General features: G+C 39.4%; 1 protein-coding gene across 2 annotated transcripts in view; it reads left to right on the top strand.

The window, feature by feature from the left end:
• Positions 1-189: 189 nt before the first annotated feature.
• atp13a3 (ATPase 13A3) overlaps positions 190-12,610 on the top strand; it is a 45,019-nt gene continuing 32,598 nt past the window's right edge. The window contains exons 1-2 of one of the 2 annotated variants that reach the window (XM_058072689.2): positions 190-441; positions 11,562-11,634. The gene's annotated coding sequence lies outside the window, so the exon portion shown is untranslated. The remainder of the gene's footprint in view (positions 442-11,561; positions 11,635-12,610) is intronic. The other variant, XM_058072690.2, reaches the window with a different exon arrangement.

Below are 12,610 nucleotides of genomic sequence, written 5' to 3'. Positions count from 1 at the left end.
TCGTTAAAGTAAAAATATTTTAAACGTAAATAAGAGTAGTAGATTAAACAGGAGGGCGCCGTGAAAGACGGGCAAAATATGGTAATTTTTCGGGTAAACGGGGAGTTTTGACAGGTATGAATTAACGGCACCCTACCGAGGGTGGCGGGCTGTGTCAACGCCTTTGTATTAAGTAACGTAGCACGCGCCATTCACTTCGTCAGGTTGCCCTGACATCCTGTGACGTCACTTCCCGCCGTTGGACAGCCGGTTCAGGCCAGTTCATGCGCTGTAGTGACTCGCGGAGCTGTCAACACACATCACTACCTGAAGTGTTGGGGAAGGGTATCCGTCTATCGGAAGGTAGCCTCTTCTCTCTAACAACGCTTTCCTCCAGATAACAGCGACTCAACTCAACATTATGACTCGGAGGTGATCTTCAGCGTGTCCAGGTGGTTCTGGGTGGGTACCATGTTTATGAATGATGTCTGTGCCGCTGTCATGGGCGCACATGTTGGCAGTTGCTGCTTAGCTTCATGAAGGCAAGGAGGCTAGCAAGCACCAGTTAGCGGTCTTCTCCTTCGGACGGGATTTTTGGGGACTTGGTACACAAAGTTGTTGTATGCTTATTGAAAATAACAACACAGCGGAATATATTTGGGTTTGGTGAATTTTGTTTTTTTGAGGGTTAGCAATGGAGCTTTGCTAACGCTAGCCAGCCAGCTAGCTAGCTAACATACATTAATGTTTTTAAAGCTAACCAACCTAAACTTCTTATTCTTTCGGCTATTCGGCTCTTCGGCTATTCTCAAAGTGACCATTTTACATTAATGAAGCACATGCCAATTCACATTGTACTGTTTAGCAGCTACTGTATAACAATTAGTAATTAACCAGTAATTAAATTGCTAATAATGCACTAGTAGTGTAACTTCTGGTTCCTGTCCAGAAAGTAAATATGAATGCTTAATTAAAAACAACATTGTCAATGATTCATGTGTCAGGAGTTGTTTGATATTGATTAATCTTAGCTAATGTTTCATATCTTTTTACTAATGTTTACTAAGCTTACAAGGCTCCTATAACTTTACATGCTCTGGGGGGGGGACAAATCCAAACACTCCTTGGCTGCATGAGCTTCCGCCTAAATAAAAAGGACACTCTTTATTTTGTGAGTACTCATCTGTGGCTTTTGCACAACATTTATAACTATTTGTTATTGCTTTAAGATTTCTTATGTAACCTAAAGGTCTGTGTATCAATTTCCCAATCCAAATGAGGGCCATAGCGCCAATAAAACATTTTAGTAATCATCCATTTGACCTGTCATGATAACAGATTTTGCTGCATAATAATTGTCCTACAAATTATTGCCGATAAATGATATTAATATCAATGAACACTTTTTCCCTTTAATGTAATGATAGTATACAAAATAATGCAAATATAGGAGTATTTGATATTGCAATTGGAATGAAAATTTGGGGGGTCTGTGTGTGTTTTTTCTTTAACATTGGCAGCGTTTCCCTTGTCGCGGTTCTAAATATGTATTGGTTTGTTAAGTATCGTGTTTGTATTGTATACAAGGATGTGAGAGAGTGCACAGTCAGCTTTTTCTTAGTGATTATTTTGAGTCTTTCTGTATTATTTGTATGATTCAAAGTGGAGCTTGTGATAACTGGCGGGAGGACTGATGGAAATATTTCTGCACACATTTGCTTGTGACGGTCCAGGCCAACATATTTCATCTGTGTGCCACGATTTAGCCCGGACCTGATTGTTTGCAGACCAACTGGGTTCACATTTCATGGCTATATCATATTATACAGTACAAAAAAATTAGTGGCGTCTCAATTCAACATCCAATCCCGATGCAATATCGATATTAACCTGTAGCACCATTTACTTATGCATGCATATGGGCTATAGGTTTACTCACAATCTAGTGGCGGCTTGGCATAATATAACAAGGTTCTCCAACACGGGCTACAGTTGCGACAATTACCCACGCCTAGCTAAAACACAACTCTAAACCCCCTCCGACGTCATTTCCTGCATGCTCACCGAAACACATTTATGTCTTTATGGCTTTATTAAGTTTACTCTGTTTGCTAATAGAGTGTAAAGGTGACTATAGGGGTGTTATTTAATGTCTAGAGGTTTCTAATAATGTACAAGGTACTATGAAAATGCTACTTTGCAGAAATTCATTCATCATGGTCGGCTCTATTTGATTGACACCATCAGATGAGTTGAGTTTGAGATTCGCTTCCCTGTGTAGGCCAGACCAGTTTTCCCATATCAAAGTCCTGCAAGGATGCCTTTATGGACCATAGGAAATAACACAATAATGTACCTAGTCCTCTGAATCAAGTACAGGATGCATCAGATGAAGCAATGAAGCAGTACCGCCACTAATCCAAGATCATGTGGTCTGACTTAAAACCTTTGATCTGTAGGATTGCTGTACTTTCCCAGGCCTTCTCAGAAAATTGGTTTTCTCTGACCCACGCTTGTGGGCCTTCCATTAAGCGATCACGGCAAAGATAACATTTTCCATGGATCGGTACAGCCAGTATTAGGGCTGGGCGTGCATTGATATTTAAAAAAAAAAATTGATATTTCTTTTAAACACGATATCAAAAACAAACGTTGTTCATATTGATAATGACTGGATTTGATGCGGAGGTCTCATGTTTCAAGTACACGTGGCGTTTTTAGTGTTTAATTGTGTTTTATTCTACTTCCTTGTTGTTTTTGTGCCATAGCGACCCCTTAAGCAAGTGTGCCGCTATGGATGTTCAACTTATTACGATTGTAGCTTGCCGCTTGCGCCATTGTTGACACTCGAGAGCAGCTGTTAGCTTTGAGCATCCTTTCGCTACTCCGAATGATCGGGTATCCCCGCGGAGATATGGAGGTTGAGAGGCTGCATGGCAGGAGTGAACAGCGAAAAAGACAATATAAAGGTTGTTGTATAAAGATGGCATCAATTATGTTTACCGTCTGTCGTCATGGGGAACGTGAGAAGGAAGAGCTAACTGTGCTAACCCGGTAACATTATGTTGAACTTTTTCTGTATTTATTTTAAAAAAGGGAATATTCTAGTTTCTTTCAGTGGCAATTTTTCTGTAAGATTGTTTACCTTTTAATAAAACTTGAAACACATATTTGGCTTTGACTTTTGTCAAATTCGGCTATAGAAAAAATATGGAAATATATATCATACATGGATATTCTACCTAAATATATTGGGATATGACTTCCTTTTTAAAAGTCCCTGAAATGAGCTTGACACGACCTCTTGCGATGCAATCACAATGAATCGCAATTCATGAAAAAAGATGTGATTGTGTCTAATCTGAGAAAAAAACAAAACCATGAATAAAGTAAGTTTTAAAAAATTAGTTGGCAGAAAGTTCCATTTGCAGAATAAAGTCAAAATAATAAGAGAAAAAAAATTAATTGTTATTATTGTTAGAACAAGAAAAAAGTTGTAATTTTAAGAGAGTAAACTTATAATAGTAGGAGAAAAAACGTGTCAAAAAATCTAATTTTAATAGCATAGCTAAAAAATATACAGATTTAAGTCATAATATTCTGAGAAATAAACAAAACCATGAATAAAGTAATTTTTAAAAAAATAGTTGGCAGAAAGTTCCATTTCCAGAATAAAGTCGAAATAATAAGAGAAAAAATATAATTATGTTAGTATTGTTAGAACAAGAAAAAAAATAATTTTAAGAGAGTAAAAAAAAAATCTAATTTTAATAGCGTAGATAAAAAATATGCAGATTTTTGAAGTCATAATATTCTGAGAAAAAACAAAACCATGAATAAAGTAACTAAAAAAAAAAAATTAGTTGGCAGAAAGTTCCATTTCCAGAACAAAGTCGAAATAATACCAGAAAAAATATAACTGTTATTATTGTTAGAACAAGAAAAAAAAAATAATTTTAAGAGAGTAAACTTGTTGTTTAAGAGGCGATTGAAGACTCCATAGGTGAGAGGGAAGGTGCTGGTGGATCATTGGTAAGGCCCGTCTTCAGTGTGATAAAGAGCACGATTGGCCCATGGGGGGGGGGCACAGCTTGGCTATTATGGCCCAAGAATAGGAGGGGAAGTGATAAAGAAAGCACATTGAGTTGCACGGCTTGATGATAACAAAACACATTTTCCTCCAAATGCTTCCATGAATTATGGACCTGGTCATTAGGTCATGGTTCATTGTTCACCCTTTCCTATTTCTATCTCTGCTTAAGAACAACACAGAAATGTAGAGGCCAGTACGGGTACACGACGGGTGTACACAAGAGTACCTCACGGGGCCCTATCCTACAACTTGACTGATTTTTTGTATGGTTAAACTGCAGTACTCTTGCCTCAACTATTGACCAGTCGCAACAGCAGGTAAAAGAATGGCTATTGTGACGCTAAAATAGTTTAAAAAAAATACAGATTTTTTTTTTTTTACAGTCATAATATTAGAAGAAATAAACAAAATAAAATGTCATTTTCGCAAAGTTAGTGTTGGGAAAAACTTTTCACCATTATGGGAATAAAGTTATGATAAAGCAGGGCTTGACAATAACCATGTACCGATGGCCCGGGGCAAGTTAAAACAAAATTCAGGCAAGTAAATCTAATCAGTGATATTCCCGTCGGGCAAGTGCACTTTGGCATGCCATACTGCCAAGAGTTTTTTTTTTAAAGCGGTTCTTGTTGGGTGTTGGTAAAACACGGATTGCGTAATTCCGGTGGTAATTTGCAAAGCAATCCTTGCAAATCTTGAAATGGACCAATCAGAATCGTTTATTTAGACCTCGGTCCGTAATCCACAATCCGCGTTTTACCCACACCCGTTGTTCGCGATCAACCAATCAGCGATCGTTTGACTACGAAAACATCCATCATGGCGTCGAGGCCAACATGGTCTAATTCTGAAGGAAACAGCAAAAAGTGATGAACCAGTGCCTCCTAAACAAGTATTTTATTAGCGGCAGCAAATCAATTGATGGCACAGGTGAGTGAATCACATTGCTGTGACAATTTGAAGTGGTCACAATGAAACACCACCGATTAGATCCAATACCAAGTGCTGATTTTGCACAAGTTACAAAATCTAGCGCTTCCATTTCTCTGTGTATTTTTCTCACCTTTTGAGCTTTTTTTCTGGATTAAAAACACTTTACTAGTACACAAATGTGTCTATTCAATAATGTTTCATTGTGGTGCACAACTTGTAAATATCACTGCTTACTACGACTACGATGTGTAAGGTATTATTTATTTTATTTATTTGAAATTCTCATGTGATGCCACAAAAAATTACACAATATCATTATGGCAGTCTTTTCATTTTACATGGGTCAAGTTCGGGCAAGTAGTTCTCACCTTAAGGATTCCCTATGGGCAAGTCATTTTGGTTTTTAATGTAGAGCCCTGGATAAAGTCATAATATTATAAGACTGTGTGAAAATGATTTAAGAAATTGGAAATTCTGGAAAATAAAACCCAGCAAAAATTGTTTAAAAAAATACAGATTTTTTTTACAGTCATAATATTATGAGAAATAAACAAAATAAAATGTCATTTTTGCAAAGTTAGGATAGGGAAAAACTTTTCAACATTACGGGAATAAAGTTATGATAAAGTCATAATATTATAAGACTGTGTGAAAATGATTTAAGAAATTGGAAATTCTGGAAAATAAAACCCAGCAAAAATTGTTTAAAAAAAATACAGATTTTTTTTACAGTCATAATATTATGAGAAATAAACAAAATAAAATGTCATTTTTGCAAAGTTAGGGTGGGGGAAAACTTTTCAACATTATGGGAATAAAGTTATGATAAAGTCATAATATTATAAGACTGAAAATGATTTAAGAAATTGGAAATTTTGGGAAAAAAAACCCCAGCAAAAATTGTTTAAAAACATACAGATTTTTTACAGTCATAATATTATGAGAAATAAACAAAATAAAATGTCATTTTTGCAAAGTTAGGGCCGGGAAAGACTTTTCAACATTATGGGAATAAAGTTATGATAAAGTCATAATATTATAAGACTGTGTGAAAATGATTTAAGAAATTGGAAATTTTGGAAAAAAAAAAAAACTAGCAATTTTTTTTAAATACAGATTTTTTACAGTCATAATATTATGAGAAATAAACAAAATAAAATGTCATTTTTGCAAAGTTAGGGTCTGGAAAAACTTTTCAACATTATGGGAATAACGTTATGATAAAGTTATAATATAAGACTGTTTGAAAATGATTTAAGAAATTGGAAATTTTGGAAAATAAAAAAACAGCAAAAATAATTTAAAAAAATACAGATTTTTTTTACAGTCATAATATTATGAGAAATGAACAAAATAAAATGTTGAATATTTTCTTTGGGTTTGTTGGGTTTGTTGTGAACTTTTCCCTTTTATGACATGACAAAGACGAAATAAATAATACTAACTAGCTGAACTTCCTATGTACAATATAACACCTCGTTTGGCACCACCTGCATTTTTCTACCTCCAAAGCGTGTACTTTGAACTCTGACAAAACGTGTACACGTCGCGATGGTAACCAGCTTAGCCTGTACACAGTTTAACTAAAATTGAATCACGGAAGACTGTATATGCAAATGAGTTGACCCCTGCTTTGATGGTGTCAACTTCACAGTATCTGTGGGTTATTTGCATGATTCAGACAATAACGAAAGTGACATTGATTACGAATATGATGCAAGGTCCTGCCGACGTGTTACCTTCAGGATTTTTACACATCCTCTTTCTCTAATATACTTTGTTGAACTGTTTTCTTACATCGTGCTTCTGCGAAAGGTGAAGTGTGTTACTGTAGTGCGTTTCAAAGAACACCATATCGAGTCCCACACAGAATAAACTATTGTTTTATTTCTATAACATGATCATCTTTTTGTTATTTGTGGATCGGAGTCATATGATTTTCAGATGACTGTGTTTATCTTCTTTAGCTGAACTCTGTCATGTTCTGTTTTGTAACTCAAAACCCAAAAGCAACCGCAGGTCCTTTCCCTTCCCAAAATAGAATGGACTAAATGTAACAATTAGCATACTAATCCAAAGAACAACAATGTTGCGTTTCCTTATGCTAACTCCAAAAGGCCACAGGCATGGTCCGCTGTGGTGACAAAGTCTTCCTGACTTGTCACTTCAATGTTTCAGATCATTAAACAAATTGAAATATTACAACGTTATAAAGGCATTTCTAAAGCTTTGGGACTCCACCAAACCACAGTGAGAGCTATTATCCACAAATGGCCAAAACATGGAGCAGTGGTGAACCACAACAACAACAGCAACCAAAGAACTGCAGGCCTCACTTGCCTCATTTAAGGTCAATGTTCATGAATCCACCATAAGAAAAACAGCCTGCATGGCCAAGACCAAAACCACAGATGAACAAAAAGAACATTAAGGCTGGTCTCAGTTTTGCCAGAAAACATCTTGATGACTTTTGAGAAAATACTGTAGTTGAACGTTTTACATCTGCCGTGCAAGTAACATAGCATTTCATAGCAACAGTAAAATATGGTGGCGGTAGAGTGACGGTCTGGGGCTGTTTTGCTGCTTCAGAACCTGGAAGACTAAATAAATAGAAGCATGAATTCTGCTGAAGCAGAATGTCCGGCCATGTGTCGGTGACCTCAAGCTGAAACCCAAACAGTAAAATATGGTGGTGGTAGTGTGATGCTCCGGGGCTGTTTTGCTGCTTCAGAACCTGGAAGACTAAATAGAAGCATGAATTCTACTGAAGCAGAATGTCCGGTCATGTATCGGTGACCTCAAGCTGAAACCCAAACAGAAAAATATGGTGGTGGTAGCGTGATGCTCTGAGACTGTTTTGCTGCTTCAGAACCTGGAAGACTAAATAGAAGCATGAAATTGGCTGAAGCAGAATGTCGGGCCATGTGTCGGTGACCTCAAGCTGAAACCCAAACAGTAAAATATGGTGGTGGTAGTGTGATGCTCTGGGGCTGTTTTGCTGCTTCACAACCCGGAAGACTAAATAGAAGCATGAATTCTGCTGAAGCAGAATGTCCGGCCATGTATCGGTGACCTCAAGCTGAAACCCAAACAGAAAAATATGGTGGTGGTAGCGTGATGCTCGGAGACTGTTTTGCTGCTTCAGAACCCGGAAGATTAAATAGAAGCATGAATTCTGCTGAAGCAGAATGTCCGGCCATGTGTTGGCGACCCCAAGCTGACATCCAAACAGTAAAATATTGTGGCGGTAGTGTGATGGTCCGGGGCTGTTTTGCTGCTTCAGAACCCGGGAGACTAAATGGAAGCATGAATTCTACTGAAGCAGAATATCCGGCCATGTGTCTGTGATTTCAAGCTTAAACCCAAACAGCAAAATATGGTGGTGGTAGTGTGACGGTCTGGGGCTGTTTTGCTGCTTCAGAACACCGGAAGACTAAATAGAAGCATGAATTCTGCTGAAGCAGAATGTCCGGCCATGTGTCGGTGACCTCAAGCTGAAACCCAAACAGTAAAATATGGTGGTGGTAGTGTGATGGTCCAGAGCTGTTTTGCTGCTTCAGAACCTGTAAGACTAACTGGAAGCATGAATTCTACTGAAGCAGAATGTCCGGTCATGTGTCGGTGACCTCAAGCTGAAACCCAAACAGTAAAATATGGTGATGGTAGTGTGATGCTCCGGGGCTGTTTTGCTGCTTCAGAACCCGGAAGACTAAATAGAAGCATGAATTCTGCTGAAGCAGAATGTCCGGCCATGTATCGGTGACCTCAAGCTGAAACCCAAACAGAAAAATATGGTGGTGGTAGCGTGATGCTCTGAGACTGTTTTGCTGCTTCAGAACCTGGAAGACTAAATAGAAGCATGAATTCGGCTGAAGCAGAATGTCCGGCCATGTGTCGGTGACCTCAAGCTGAAACCCAAACAGTAAAATTTGGTGGTGGTAGTGTGACGGTCCGGGGCTGTTTTGCTGCTTCAGAACCCGGAAGACCAACTGGAAGCATGAATTCTGCTTAAGCAGAAGTCCGGCCATGTGTCGGTGATTTCACGCTGAAACCCAAACAGTAAAATATGGTGGTGGTAGTGTGATGGTCTGGGGCTGTTATGCTGCTTCAGAACCTGGAAGACTAACTGGAAGCATGAATTCTGCTGAAGCAGAATGTCCGGCCATGTGTTGGTGACCTCAAGCTGAAACCCAAACAGTAAAATATGGTGGTGGTAGTGTGACGGTCCGGGACTGTTTTGCTGCTTCAGAACCCGGAAGACTAACTGGAAGCATGGATTCTGCTTAAGCAGAAGTCCGGCCATGTGTTGGTGACCTCAAGCTGAAACCCAAACAGTAAAATATGGTGGTGGTAGCGTGATGCTCGGAGACTGTTTTGCTGCTTCAGAACCCGGAAGATTAAATAGAAGCATGAATTCTGCTGAAGCAGAATGTCCGGCCATGTGTCGGTGACCTCAAGCTGAAACCCAAAAAGTAAAATATGGTGGTGGTAGCGTGATGCTCGGAGACTGTTTTGCTGCTTCAGAACCCGGAAGATTAAATAGAAGCATGAATTCGGCTGAAGCAGAATGTCCGGCCATGTGTCGGTGACCTCAAGCTGAAACCCAAACAGTAAAATATGGTGGTGGTAGTGTGATGGTCTGGGGCTGTTTTGCTGCTTCAGAACCTGGAAGACTAACTGGAAGCATGGATTCTGCTTAAGCAGAAGTCTGGCCATGTGTCGGTGATTTCAAGCTGAAACCCAAACAGTAAAATATGGTGGTGGTAGTGTGATGGTCCGGGGCTGTTTTGCTGCTTCAGAACCCGGAAGACTAAATAGAAGGATGAATTCTGCTGAAGCAGAATGTCCGGCCATGTGTCGGTGACCTCAAGCTGAAACCCAAACAGTAAAATATGGTGGTGGTAGCGTGATGCTCGGAGACTGTTTTGCTGCTTCAGAACCCGGAAGATTAAATAGAAGCATGAATTCTGCTGAAGCAGAATGTCCGGCCATGTGTTGGCGACCTCAAGCTGCCATCCAAACAGTAAAATATTGTGGCGGTAGTGTGATGGTCCGGGGCTGTTTTGCTGCTTCAGAAGCCGGAAAATTAAATGGAAGCATGGATTCTACTGAAGCAGAATGTCCGACCATGTGTCGGTGACCTCAAGCTGAAACCCACACAGTAAAATGTGGTGGTGGTAGTGTGATGGTCTGGGGCTGTTATGCTGCTTCAGAACCCGGAAGACGAAATGGAAGCATGAATTCTGCTAAAGCAGAATGTCCGGCCATGTGTCGGTGACCTCAAGCTTAAACCCAAACAGTAAAATATGGTGGTGGTAGTGTGACGGTCCGGGGCTGTTTTGCGACGATGATCCAAAACACACCAGCAAGTCCACTTCTGAATGGCTGACTTTGGAGTGGCCTAGTCCAAGTCCTGACCTGGAAATTTGGTTGTCTGTAGTGTCCATCAGATTTGCCTTGTGATTGCAAGGTCACAAGAGTGTGGTACATCCCATATCCTTTTGATCCTAGCAAACCACCCAGGGCTTGTGGTTGAAGTAAGTGGAAACAATACCCACAACAAATAGTGATGGTCTACGTACAACAACCGCAGGCTTGCTTCAGTAATCAAATAGAAAGCATCCGCATTCTTAGATAATTCAAATATTTGTTCAGCTGCCATCCACTCATGCAAGTGCCTTCTTGTTTCAGCTTGTGCTTTGTAAACGGCACACGGCACGAAAGATACAATGTTTAAACCACCGGCCATATTGCTAAGTAGGCCCTTGCTGTTGTAGTTAGAAACGTAACGGTTGCAAGTTCATTGTCAGACATGAAACAGATGCTACTAGTTTTTGGCTTTAGCATTAGCATTTTTAAAAAAATGTACTTTTTTCTGCACTTGTTTTTGCTATTTATTATTATTTATTGTATTTTATCCTTTAAATTATGACTATACATGCTGCTGTTACCAAACAAAATTCCGTTGTACCTCCTTGCAATGACAATAAAGCTTTTTTCTTCGTAATGTCACGCTTTTGCTTGTGCGGTTCAAGTATAAGCGGAGCCACTACGAAGTTACTAATCCCTGCCTCCACGATGACAAATAAACTATTTGTCGTCCTACAGGTGTCGTTATCACTAAGAGGATGAGGCGTAGCTAAGCTAGGAGAGCAAAGCCATGTTAGCAACTAAGCTAGATGGAATGTAATGGTAATGGTAATGGTTTTATTTCATTTGAACATGCATCAGATTACAATTGAGTGCATCCCATAATCAGTTCTCAGTTCCACATGTCCAAAAGGAGTAGGAAGAAGCAAAGCTTATTAAATCCTACCCCTCCATCTGGTACTTTTACAATCAGTAACTGTTACATTTGTTCACTTCCTGCTTTCCATAATGCAGTTTAAGGTAATTTTAAAAATTTTTCATAATCCTGACCAGAACACCTGATGACGAGATTTAAAGATTGCCAGATTAGGTGGATTAGATGAAGGTTAAAAACTATAAATCTACATTTTAGTGGAGATTAACAGTATTTTCTTCATGTTTGGCTTCTTGTGACTTTTGTGTCCAGGTTCCAGGTTGGTGTGGTAAGAGCAAGCTAACTGCAGGAGACCACCTGTGGCAGTTTGTCCCGGGCTCTCAAGGTAAAAGCATAGCAACTTTTCAAAATTATGACACACTCATAACACATAGTGTCTTAAAGTGTCTTAAAGGGTTGACCGTCTTTAAGAACTTATGGATCCCCCCACTGTGACCTGCCATCACGACGCTACATAGCTGATTCACAACATTCATTCATTCATTTTCTACCGCTTATCCTCACGAGGGTCGCGGGGGGTACTGGAGCCTATCCCAGCTGTCTTCACGGCGAGAGGCGGGGTACACCCTGGACTGGTGGCCAGCCAATCACAGGGCACATATAGACAAACAACCATTCACACTCACATTCATACCTATGGACAATTTGGAGTTAGCCAATTAACCTAGCATGTTTTTGGAATGTGGGAGGAAACCGGAGTACCCGGAGAAAACCCACGCATGCACAGGGAGAACATGCAAACTCCACACAGAGATGGCCAAGGGTGGAATTTAACCCTGGTCTCCTATCTGTGAGGTCTGCATGCTAACCACTTGACCGCCTAACATAAACATATCAGATTAATAAACATCAAATCCAACTTATCACAGTCAAATTCACTTATCACAGTCGGGTCCGGAACTGATTAACCGTGATAAATGAGGGATCACTGTATTTTTACAATTTGACAATTTGGAGTGGCCAATTAACCTAGCATGTTTTTTGGAATGTGGGAGGAAACCGGAGTACCCGGTGAAAACCCACGGATGCAAACTCCACACAGAGATGGCCGAGGGTGGAATTGAACTCGGGTCTCCTAGCTGTGATTCACAATAACACATTGTAAATGTAATGAAATAGGCTTCATAAAAAATGTAAAATGTTTACTATTGGTACTTGCTATACATTTTTGTATTTGCTTAACATTTGTAATAATAATAATAATACATTTTATTTGTTGCCTTTCAAAACACCACAAACAATTGTGGGCGAGTTTAAGAGCTAATATGCTCATAATAAAGAAAATAGAAATACAAAAATTA

Source organism: Doryrhamphus excisus, linkage group LG4, assembly GCF_037039965.1.
Source record: "Doryrhamphus excisus strain RoL-2023G ecotype Guam linkage group LG4, RoL_Dexc_Guam_v1.1, whole genome shotgun sequence".
Taxonomy (NCBI): Eukaryota; Metazoa; Chordata; class Actinopteri; order Syngnathiformes; family Syngnathidae; genus Doryrhamphus; species Doryrhamphus excisus.
This window is presented reverse-complemented; position numbering and strand designations above follow the sequence as displayed.